We start from the raw sequence: 10,264 nt of genomic DNA on the forward strand, positions 1-10,264 counted from the left end.
AAAAAATATTTTCAAATTTTAATCAGAATTTTCACTTCTGTGCCACTCCATCCAAAAATTTGACAAAGTAAAATTTCAAATGCTTCAAAGTTCGGCAAAAAATGTATATTCTTTTAGAGCTAATGGAAGATTTCCATACCTATTAAACCTATCTGATGCAGCTGTAAAGAAAAGCTTTGACAAGCACCTTGACAAAGCCATGGCATCAAACCACACCAGCAGCCTCCGCGGCAACTATAGGCACCTCTTGCTTGTGCAAGAGTTTTATTATTATAATTTATGGACATGTAATAAATATGCTACATAAAGTTTTTTGCATAATGTTTGTGGCTAAATGATGTGTTTTAAAGTGGAATTTCCAGATCAGTAATTTAGAAATATTCTAACGACAGGCTCAGGAGTGCTGCGCAAAGAAGCGTTTATCCTGTGTATATTTTACAGCGTTAAATATAGAAATTTCTTTGTCATACCGCAGCTGTAGCTGGAAGAAAAATGGAACAATTTTAAATTAGCTGAGAAAGAATGTTTTAAACTCTGTTTCCTGATAGAAGTAATCCTGGACATTTTAGCTCAGTATACACTATAAAAATTTGCCCTAACATTAGAGCTGAAAACCAAAAATTCATAGCTTTTAAAAGCACCAATAGATCTAGGGTGGCATTTTTAACAGTATTGCTAAAGAAGGTAGCAGCTGTAGCACAAATCTGTTCAGCCATAACCCCCCTGGGAGGAGAACGGTATGAACCACGAACATCCGTGTGTGACGGCTGGGAGAAAGGTTCGTGGTTTAGGGTCGGGAACTGGAGGAGTTTGCAAATCCAAACCCAACTGGACATATGGCAACAGCATATTTTGGCTTTCTGGAAGATTCTGGATTCACAGAAGAACATACAAGGCTCTGCAGGCAAATTATTTTCTACCTTTTACACCGCAGAAGTGTCAGCCACGCAGCGATGTATTTAATTAATCTGCAAGAAGCTGAACGTCAAAGCCACATGAGGGCACCAGGCACAGAGAAAAAACTGTGTTTCTTTATCCTTCAAAGTCAGCAGCAGTTCTGATGGATCATTGCTTCGCTATAAGCAAATCTGAAATTCCTTTGCACATGAATGCATCTCATCAACTTTTTCCTCCTCCTCTTGGAGGAAGCAAATTAATAAGGAATGCTGATCACTGATAAGATCTATAGTCAACATCTACTCAAATAGACGGTAAATAAGAGGATTTTTCAGATTTTCCCTCTTTACACGTGAACAGACTATTTCTTCTTGTTTCAAACTGTTGTATGAAACCTCACTAACTATTGATACTTCACCGATCTGCCTGGCAAACCCCAGCTCATACACAAGGGTGGGCGAGAGGGGGGCGAACCAACCAGAGCAAGCCCAGAGATCGCCAACAAATATAAAGATACACCCTGAATACATAATTTATGAGAAAAGATAACAAGAGCTGGCTAGCTATCAGAAGAGAAAATTACGGCAATATGCACAAAAAAGTTCAGTAGAAGAATGCAGGAAGACTCACAATCTTCTGTCTTCCACATCCATTCTGGGAGGATATGAAACGAAGGGCTTAACTTGCAGCATATAAACTAGATATCAAGAAAAGCTTCCCACTGCAGGAGCAACTAAGCACGTAACAAGTAACTCAGGGAGATCAGAGACTCCTCATCACTTGGGAACTTCAGTAACAGTTAAGGCAAGTATTTCTTATTATAGGTATAATATTATTTAGGGCTGGAACAGGCTTTCTTTCCAGTCCTGTTTTTCATTCCTAAATTCTTGTTTGTCAATAGCTTCCCCAAAACACAATGCCTAAACTATTTCATACTGCCGCGGCTGTGCTCTGTGGCACTACTGGTACACGGGGCGGTACCGAAGCACATTTGGGTTGCATTACTTGCACTCTGTGTCTGGTTTTGTACCTTGCCTGTGTTCTAGTTACACAACCAAATTTCTTCCCATTCATGACTGTTTGTATTATAATCATTTTCATGTAGTTAAGTAGCTTTATAAAATCATTAATTTTACCTTAAGGATTTGCGTGGAATTAATGGCTGCAGATTAAGACTCCTGGCCTGTATTTTTCATTTACCATCAGCATTCCACAAAAGTCACATGGATGAAAAGGTCAATAGTTTTTTTTTTTTCTAGACTTTAAAATACTGTGAGATTTTAACAGCACATTTAAAGCGTCCGGGTGGAACCCGATAAATGTCACGTAGATGCGCATAACTTAAAAGCTGTGTCTCCCAGGGAACTGGAGTGTTACCACAGCTTGGTTATCAGCCATTCTCTTCAGTTTCAGCAGTACTTAAATAGAAGAAAGCGGTTTTCTTTCTCACAGTCAAAGCCAATGTACCTATTGAGTGCTCACGACGACTGCCTAAATATGTTCTGGTTTTATGTAACGCTTGAGTTTAGAAGAACTACAAGAGCCAGTCAGACAAGGGATGAACTCACTTGAACAAATCTGTGCGTGCTTTGCAGAGTACTCAGAAAGGATTCTTATGCCATGGGTGTATAGACTACTTTGGCTTTAAAAAACCCACTGGAAGTGTCTCATTAGCACTCCCTAATGATTGTTAGGGTTTAAAAAAACAAAACAAGGTGATTCTAACACAGTCGATTAATTAATCCACACTCCAGTTTTTTAAGCATCACAAGTTTTGTGTATATGCGTTTGTAGCATGTTTTTGTTTCACTGATTCACAAAACAAGCAACGCTAAGTACACGATTGGACAGAATATTAGGAGTATGTACTTGATCCAGCAATGATTGGAAGTATTTCAAAGTGAGCTAGTTGAGATATATTAGGCTGATTCTTATCAAAGATTCTTATGCCATTAACAAAACGAGCACTTGGACGGAAGCCGTGGGAGCTGTGTTTCATAACCTACTGTGGGCTTGTTTTCCAGATGTCTCTGAATGCTACTTAGGTTCAGCAGTACTGCTGCCGAGGTCAGCCCTTCTAGACCAACGTGGACAGCCAAGCCCTTACGGAGTCGGGCTTCAGTGTGTCTTTCTGAATTACACTTAACCTCTGCAAAGCAAAGCCTCTGACACATTACAGAGGCATTCGCGGGGCAAAAGTAAGGTCGCATCAACAGCCCTCCCCACTCTTTCCACACTGAAAGCGCGATGTGACGGGGTCATTCAGATGAGCTGCTGTTGTGCCCTCTCCTCTGTAAAAAGGACCCGTTACAGAAACTTCCCCCCGCTCCATCAAAATGGTTAATGCGAAAAGAAAAGAACAAAATTTATTCCTGTAGCATGCTTTGGCAGCAACCTAGCTTAGTGACTAAACAGGGGAAAGGGAGCCAGGGTTGTTCCTACCTATGTTAGGAAACCACAGTCTGCGAGAGGAATACTTCACCGGGAGGCCAGGGCTGTAATAGCTAGCTCCCATCTCAAACCCTGTGTGTACAAACGCGATTACAAGATCGGCACAACTAGCAATTCCGATAGCCATGTGCACATACATGTTTATGTGTGTTGGCTGGAAGGAGGAACAGGGAAAATGACACCTCTTAAAAAGTAATTTGACCGTTAACTCTACAAGGCTTCTTAATGTTCTCATTGCTTCCGGAGAATAATTTGCGTTGAGCTCCTCAAATGGAAGGGAATACAGGCATAAAACACAGCACTGCAGCTGCTGCAGCCCACGAGGGGTTTTTATTCCAACTCTTCCTCTTATGAAGAAGTTTTGCATAACTTTGTTGATTCTAGTTACGGGTTATGCTAGCTCCAAATGAAGCAAATATTCAAAAGGGAAATGATACAAAGGTCTCAGACCTCAAATCACTAGTTGTCCAGAAGCAAGAAAGTAAATAGAGCTAAGTAAAGCAGAAAAAAGCTGCCTCATCCTGTGCAATATTATAAAGCTTATGAGATTATATAAAAAGGATTTACAAACTTCGATTTAAAAATTAGAACAAAAGCAAAATGGTCATTATGACATGTTTAATATGAAAAACCCAAGAACTTTTTTATTTGTACCAGATGTGGATAGGCAGATGCGAACTGTTGGACAATAGTCAGAGAAGTGGAATTAGGGAAGTATCCATAATTAATAACATGCCTGCGGAAACATGTTCTGTGCTTCAAAAAGAATTCAGGTGCTATTGGAACAGGGAGAACCTCCTTACCCTGAAGATGTTGACAAATTTGAAGACATTCCAAGCAGGGGAAAAAACTGATTGGGGAAATAGATTACTTATGCAGAAAGATTAAAGAAACCCGTCTTCTGCTCTCACTTACACCAATGTGGTCCAATTAAATTCACTGACAAGGTACCAATATAACCAGGAGAGAAGCTTGACTGAAACGTATGATAGGAAGAATTTGCTTAGAAATGCTCAGAGAAAGAATTCTCTTTAGGAAGGAAAGGAATTGGTAAAGTATTTTAGGGAAACTATAGGTCCCGTAATAAGGTTTAAACTGAAAAGAAGGAAAATATGGCCACAGAATGTTCCACTGCAGTTACATCTACTGAATACCTCTTCTGGGATATTTAATGTGAAGCTAGAACACAGCCACTCACTGGACAAAATAATTATACACAGGAGGTCGCCAGAGAATGCAATCAAGCGGTTCTCTTAGATATCCCTGTCATTCACAGAATCAGACACAACGTCTACGTTCACTGTTTCTATGCCTACACCCCTTATTTCTCTCCACCTTAATTCACATAGTAGTGACTAATGCAGTACGAGAATGTATCCAAGCTGGATCGGTTACGAAAAGGTAATTGCATTGCCTTTATGTGCTAAACCTACCAGATGTTCCATTTTGTATTCATCAAGAACACACTGTATAAGAAGAGCTCCTCAAAAAAAAAATAATTAAAACCCCACACCATTCTTGATTTAATTACAATGACACCGCAAAAAAAAAAAAAAGACAGGGCCAGAAGGAGAGCAATCTTATCACTTATCCTTGCCTCCTCGATAATATGATCAAATGACAGTTTCTACAGTAGATCTGGAAATACACATATATGCTGGTATTTTGCTTTTGGAAGCAACAACAATGCTTGCCAGTATTTTAATTTATGAAGCACTAGGCAAAGAGATTCAGAGCATGTGCACTTAAGCCCAAAAAGCATCAAAATTCTGCAAGTGGGAATCCAGATAGAAATAAAGAAGGCAGAAAAATGTTTGCAAACATTCATATCACTATCATGTTCAGGGTTAACAATTGGAAATTTAGCCTCATTGTTAGAAGTACCCTAGCAGCAAGCACTTAAACCTATTGTTCATCATTAAAAGTATCTGCCAAATCTCTGAAATCGGTCACTCACAGTTCAGATGTGCGACTACATTCTCGACTGTATTCTTCCTCTTCCAACTTCCAGATCTTGCCCTTAAGATTCCTTCCTCCAGTCTTACAACTAAAATCTCTGTGTAGAGCTTTTAGACAGAGTGACTAAGTCAAATCTACACCAGTGCGATGAAACTCATAAACCAAATGGAATTGTCTCGCTGTATTTCTGAGTAGACGAACATTCAAGGTCCACATCCTGGTGGTAGTTTCCATAGGCAGCATAAAACCCTCCATGAAGAGACAAGCGGACCGGATTTCTTTTATTTGCTTAGATGTTATTTCATAGAATCATTCAGGTTGGAAGGCACCCAAGGGGTTTCTCCAGTCAGATTTTGAAAACCTCTATTGAATGGAGATTCAAGAATCATTCTGAGAAACTTGTTCCAATGCATAATTATCCTCAGAATGGTTTTTCCCCACCTTTTATATGCCGCTGGAATCTCCTGTTTCAACTTCTGATTATTGTGTGTCATTGTCCCAACAGGCAGCTCAGTAAAGACTCCAGTTCCATCTAGTTGGTAACTGCCTCAGAATTATTGGCATGCTGGTACTCAAACCCAAAGACATCTTCTCTTTTCCAGGGTGAACATTGTCTCAGACTTGCCTCGCTGACCACAGGCTCCAGCCTCCGGATCGTATTGGTGGCCCTGCACTAAACTTGCTCATATTTACCATCTCTGTGGTACCGGGGAGCCTAAAATTGGACATGGCAATCAGGATGGGCTCTAATGAGTGCTGAGTAAGGGGGATAATCACTTCCTTCAACCTACTGATTATGTTCGTGTTGATACAGCCCAGGATAGTGCTGGTGCGTGGTTAGCCCACCAGAACTCCTGATCCTGCTCAGAAGAGCTGCCACACAGCCAGTCATCCATTGAATGAGGTCGGTCCATCCCAGACGTGGGACTTTGCATTTATCCTTGCTGAATTTCATGAGGTTGTGGTTGGTCCGTTCCTCCAGGCTATCCGGGTCATTCTAAACAGTCACGCTACCTTCGTGTGTATTGACTGCTCCCTCCAATTTGGTGTCAAGCAAATTTAATCAAGCTGCATTCCATTTCCTTCTCCAGGTCATCAATAAAGATATTCAATAGGATATTACACAGATAGGTCCAAGAACAGACTCTCAGGAGCTCTGTGGGTAACTGGACTCCAGGCACAGAATCAACTATTAACTGGTACCCTCTGAGGGCACTAGTCCAGCCATTTTTTGCATCCACCTAGTATTCCACCTGGCTACACTAACATCCCAAGTCGGACCCAAGGATGCCATGGGAGACTATGTCAAAAGTCTCGCTACAGTTGAGGCACACAATAGCCACTGCAATCCCCTCATCCACTGATGTAGTCATTTCATCAGAGAAGGCAATGAATCCATGCTGACTAATCCCAATCGTGACCCTCTTCTTCTGTCCAGAAATTCCTTCAGGATATGGCTGAGGTTCACATGCCGGGCAAGAGACATGCTTTACTCATCTTACAAAACCAAACCTGAATGATGTAGAACTACTATTGTTTAAGTGGAACAAAGAAAACGGGTAACACGTTAACTTGATGCTATCTATGAGTATCCGTATTGCATGAACAGGAATTCCAGAAACACTGTGTTCTTTGTACTTTCAATTCAACTAAGCTGAAACAAAGTTAGACTAACACCAAACATTCTAAAAAATACATGTCTTAGTCTACACACAAAGCACACGTCCCATGCCAAGTTACTTGAGCCATTCTGATGACTCTGCTATCCACCTCTGCAATTCTATAATGTTTCTGGCTTCAGAAATCAGTGGAAATCTTAAGCCCCCAAAATAACAATACCAAATCTTCAGCATAGCAAAGAATCCATCTAAAATTAGATAGGATTTAATTTGTCTCTCAAGCTCTAGCTGTGACAAATTTCAGAACAATGAGATATGAAACATTTAGAAGTTGGTACTCAAAATAGCGTTTCTGATGGAAAGATTCCAGATTGGACTGTAGCAACAGTAACTATGTTGCAGTAAGGCCAAGTCTAAAAAAGCCACTAAGATATACAAAGCGAGAGCACCATTTTTTCACCCTTCGTCACATGCATATTTCTACCACCCTTGATCCCATGCTGCGTGACAATAAGAAAAAGAGAGCTTGAGTCAACAGAAGACTATTCAGTTGACTATCCCTAAGCTCTTTACATAGCTTGTATTGCTTTAAATATCTTTGCCCCCGAAAAGTTAAATTCATTCTACATTCTTCTGGGAAGACTCAGGGCTAGCATTCCAACAGGCAGTTAACTTGGATGTTGAATTCCCTCTGTTGAAGTGTGTCAGATAATTTTGTTGAAAAAAAGAATATGTTTAAATTACCCATGAATGGATCTTTCCGTTGTTTCCCATAATCTACATAAATGCTAACACAGTAGCAAGCTACATGCCTTGTTTCAAACATCTTTTGAAAAGAAAGCCAAAAAAGGCAGTTACGTGCAATAGTTATTTAACTAGTGCCTGACTTTTGCTTAAAAGCGATAGTCTTTTTAATATATGTACACCAGTGGCAGACCAAGTTTATAGCTTGCTCTTCTTTTGTCTCACTAGATGCATTCTATTACTCTAAAATCTGCAATTCGATATTTTAATAAAGTAATTCCATTGGAGACAGCCAAAACATTTATTACTAAAAACAAACCTAAAACTTAGCAAGTTTTTCTTAACTAGTCTGTTCGTAGGAAGTACTGCATCTCTGGGAGAGCTTTTCAGGAACATGTTGATTTTTCACCACCACCTGTTTTTCCACTTCATTCCATTGCTCTCGCTTCCCTTGGCTCCATTTACACGCTGGTTTCCTCCATTTACATGCTGCGTGGACATTCCTACGTGCTTTTGGGTTCAGGAAGAACTAAGCTGGCTCTGTCCAAACTCTCTTAACTCGGGTTAGTACTGGAAACATGGAAGATCAGAACAGACATATCAAGCCGGCTTGAATTAAACTGATTCAGAGTCTAGTTATGCTTATGGGGAGCTGCACCTAAGCCAACAAGCCCTGTTGAGAAGCCTTGGAACTTCTACAAGTGATAAAAAATGGAATTTCAAAGCATTTAATGAATAGCTGTGTCATCAGACTACTTCCAACATACCCTTGAGGACTGGTTTCAATGCAACATTTCAGGCTGGAGTGTGTTTCCAGTCTACTCAGAATCTCTCTCATTCACCAAGTCCATCTTCACTTGCCAAGTTAACACACTTGAGAGAACTGAAGGAAAAGCGGCAAGCGGATCCAGTCAGGTAGAGTTTTAATTAATGTTTGTTCTTTATTTCCAAATTCCAATGGGTGAGGAGGGAAAGGGCTAGGCTGCGGGTCGTTGTGGAAAAAATACTAGCGGAAGGATAGCGATAGGTATCTGCCAGAAGACAACTCTATTATTCAAGCAACCAAAGAGAGGAGATGTCGTTCTGCAGTAGAGGAATTCAGGACAGGGAATGAAGCACAGGACTGTAACAGCAACGGGGTGCTGCAGGGAGACGACGTAGCTGCAGAGCAAAGCTCAGACAGAAAAACTTCTTATTCAGCCATGGATATTGTTTAGGGAGTTAATGCTGAAGAGCTGCATTTTCAGGGGAGAGAGCAACAAAGAGACCTCTGGTGCCTTCCCCCACCAGGAACCATGGCAGAGGCTCTGGGGATTAGCTGATGAGCGGGTGCTGAAACCAACAGAGATAACAGCCTGAAAAATGGGCATGGGAGCGAGATCAGCAGCAAATAAAGGAAACCCGTGAACATGAATTAGGAAGAACCTTGCCCAAACACGTGGGAAAGCGTAGGTTTGTGAATTCTCTCTCTCAGTGCTGTACCAGCAGTGCCAGAAGGAGACTCAGCACCGCAGCGATATCAGACCAACGAGGGATGACCTTCCTCTCCCTCCCAGAGAACTGCCTGACGAATGTTAGTAGCCATTGGCCTGCAGCACCCAAGAGGAGTCTTACAGAACTGAAATGTATTCACAGGTACTTTCCTCTCCTCCACCAAGTGAGAAATCAAAATTATGCAATGGAGGGAGAATTAACATCATTTGGGAGACAAAGGCTTCACAGAACAGCACAACTTAAAACAGACCACAAGCCTGCATTAAACGCACTCAACTCCAGACAGAAATACAGAAAGCAGTAAATTGCTCCAAGGGTTTCTAAGCCTGCAAGTCTTTTTTTTTTGAAATGAAATTAAATACTAATAGTCCCTTATCAGACTAAAGGATTTAAATTCTTTCACTCACTCAATCAAGTCATAGGATTTATTCAGAAGAAATTATACTTTACCAATGATGCTCTGCAGGACTGTACGACCCTAACAAACATAAATGCTGTAGTCAATGAAAATAAGACTTGTTCTTCCACTCAAGGCTACGGATCTGATCCTGCTTCAAGTTGTTTGTAGAGTCGCTATGTTCTGCTATGTTTAGATGAAAGTGAGTCCGAACACAGAGTGCAGGTTACAAAATTGAATATTACTTGCAAATAATGATTTAGTGGAAACTCCTGCTTTCAAGTTTCCTATTTTCATTTTGTCAACATAGGGAATTTAGCATGATATTTTCCTCTATGCACTGTCTGACGCAAACAAACTTCCATGGAAAGACTTTCAGAGAGGAAGTAGGTACGTACCTGTGTAACCAATAATTACTTTAATGGATCTCATCTCTTTGAGGCTGTGCAGAAGTCCTGCCTCCCTGAAAAGATCTCGATCTGTTGGCAAGGCGCAACTAGCTAATGTCTTCACTTTACCAATGTCGCTTTGGCTTCACCAGCTTAGTGGCACGCTTACAGTAAACAACTTGCTGTACTCTGCCCAATTTCTGTTACATTCACATTGTACAAAACTGAGACGCTCTTCTACTCTTCTTTCCCCTAAATGGGCATGAAATGGAACTCTGGCAACAAGACATTTCAAGAGAAAAATATGGACACCA

The sequence above is a fragment of the Rissa tridactyla genome, chromosome 12 (genome assembly GCF_028500815.1).
Source record: "Rissa tridactyla isolate bRisTri1 chromosome 12, bRisTri1.patW.cur.20221130, whole genome shotgun sequence".
Taxonomy (NCBI): domain Eukaryota; kingdom Metazoa; phylum Chordata; class Aves; order Charadriiformes; family Laridae; genus Rissa; species Rissa tridactyla.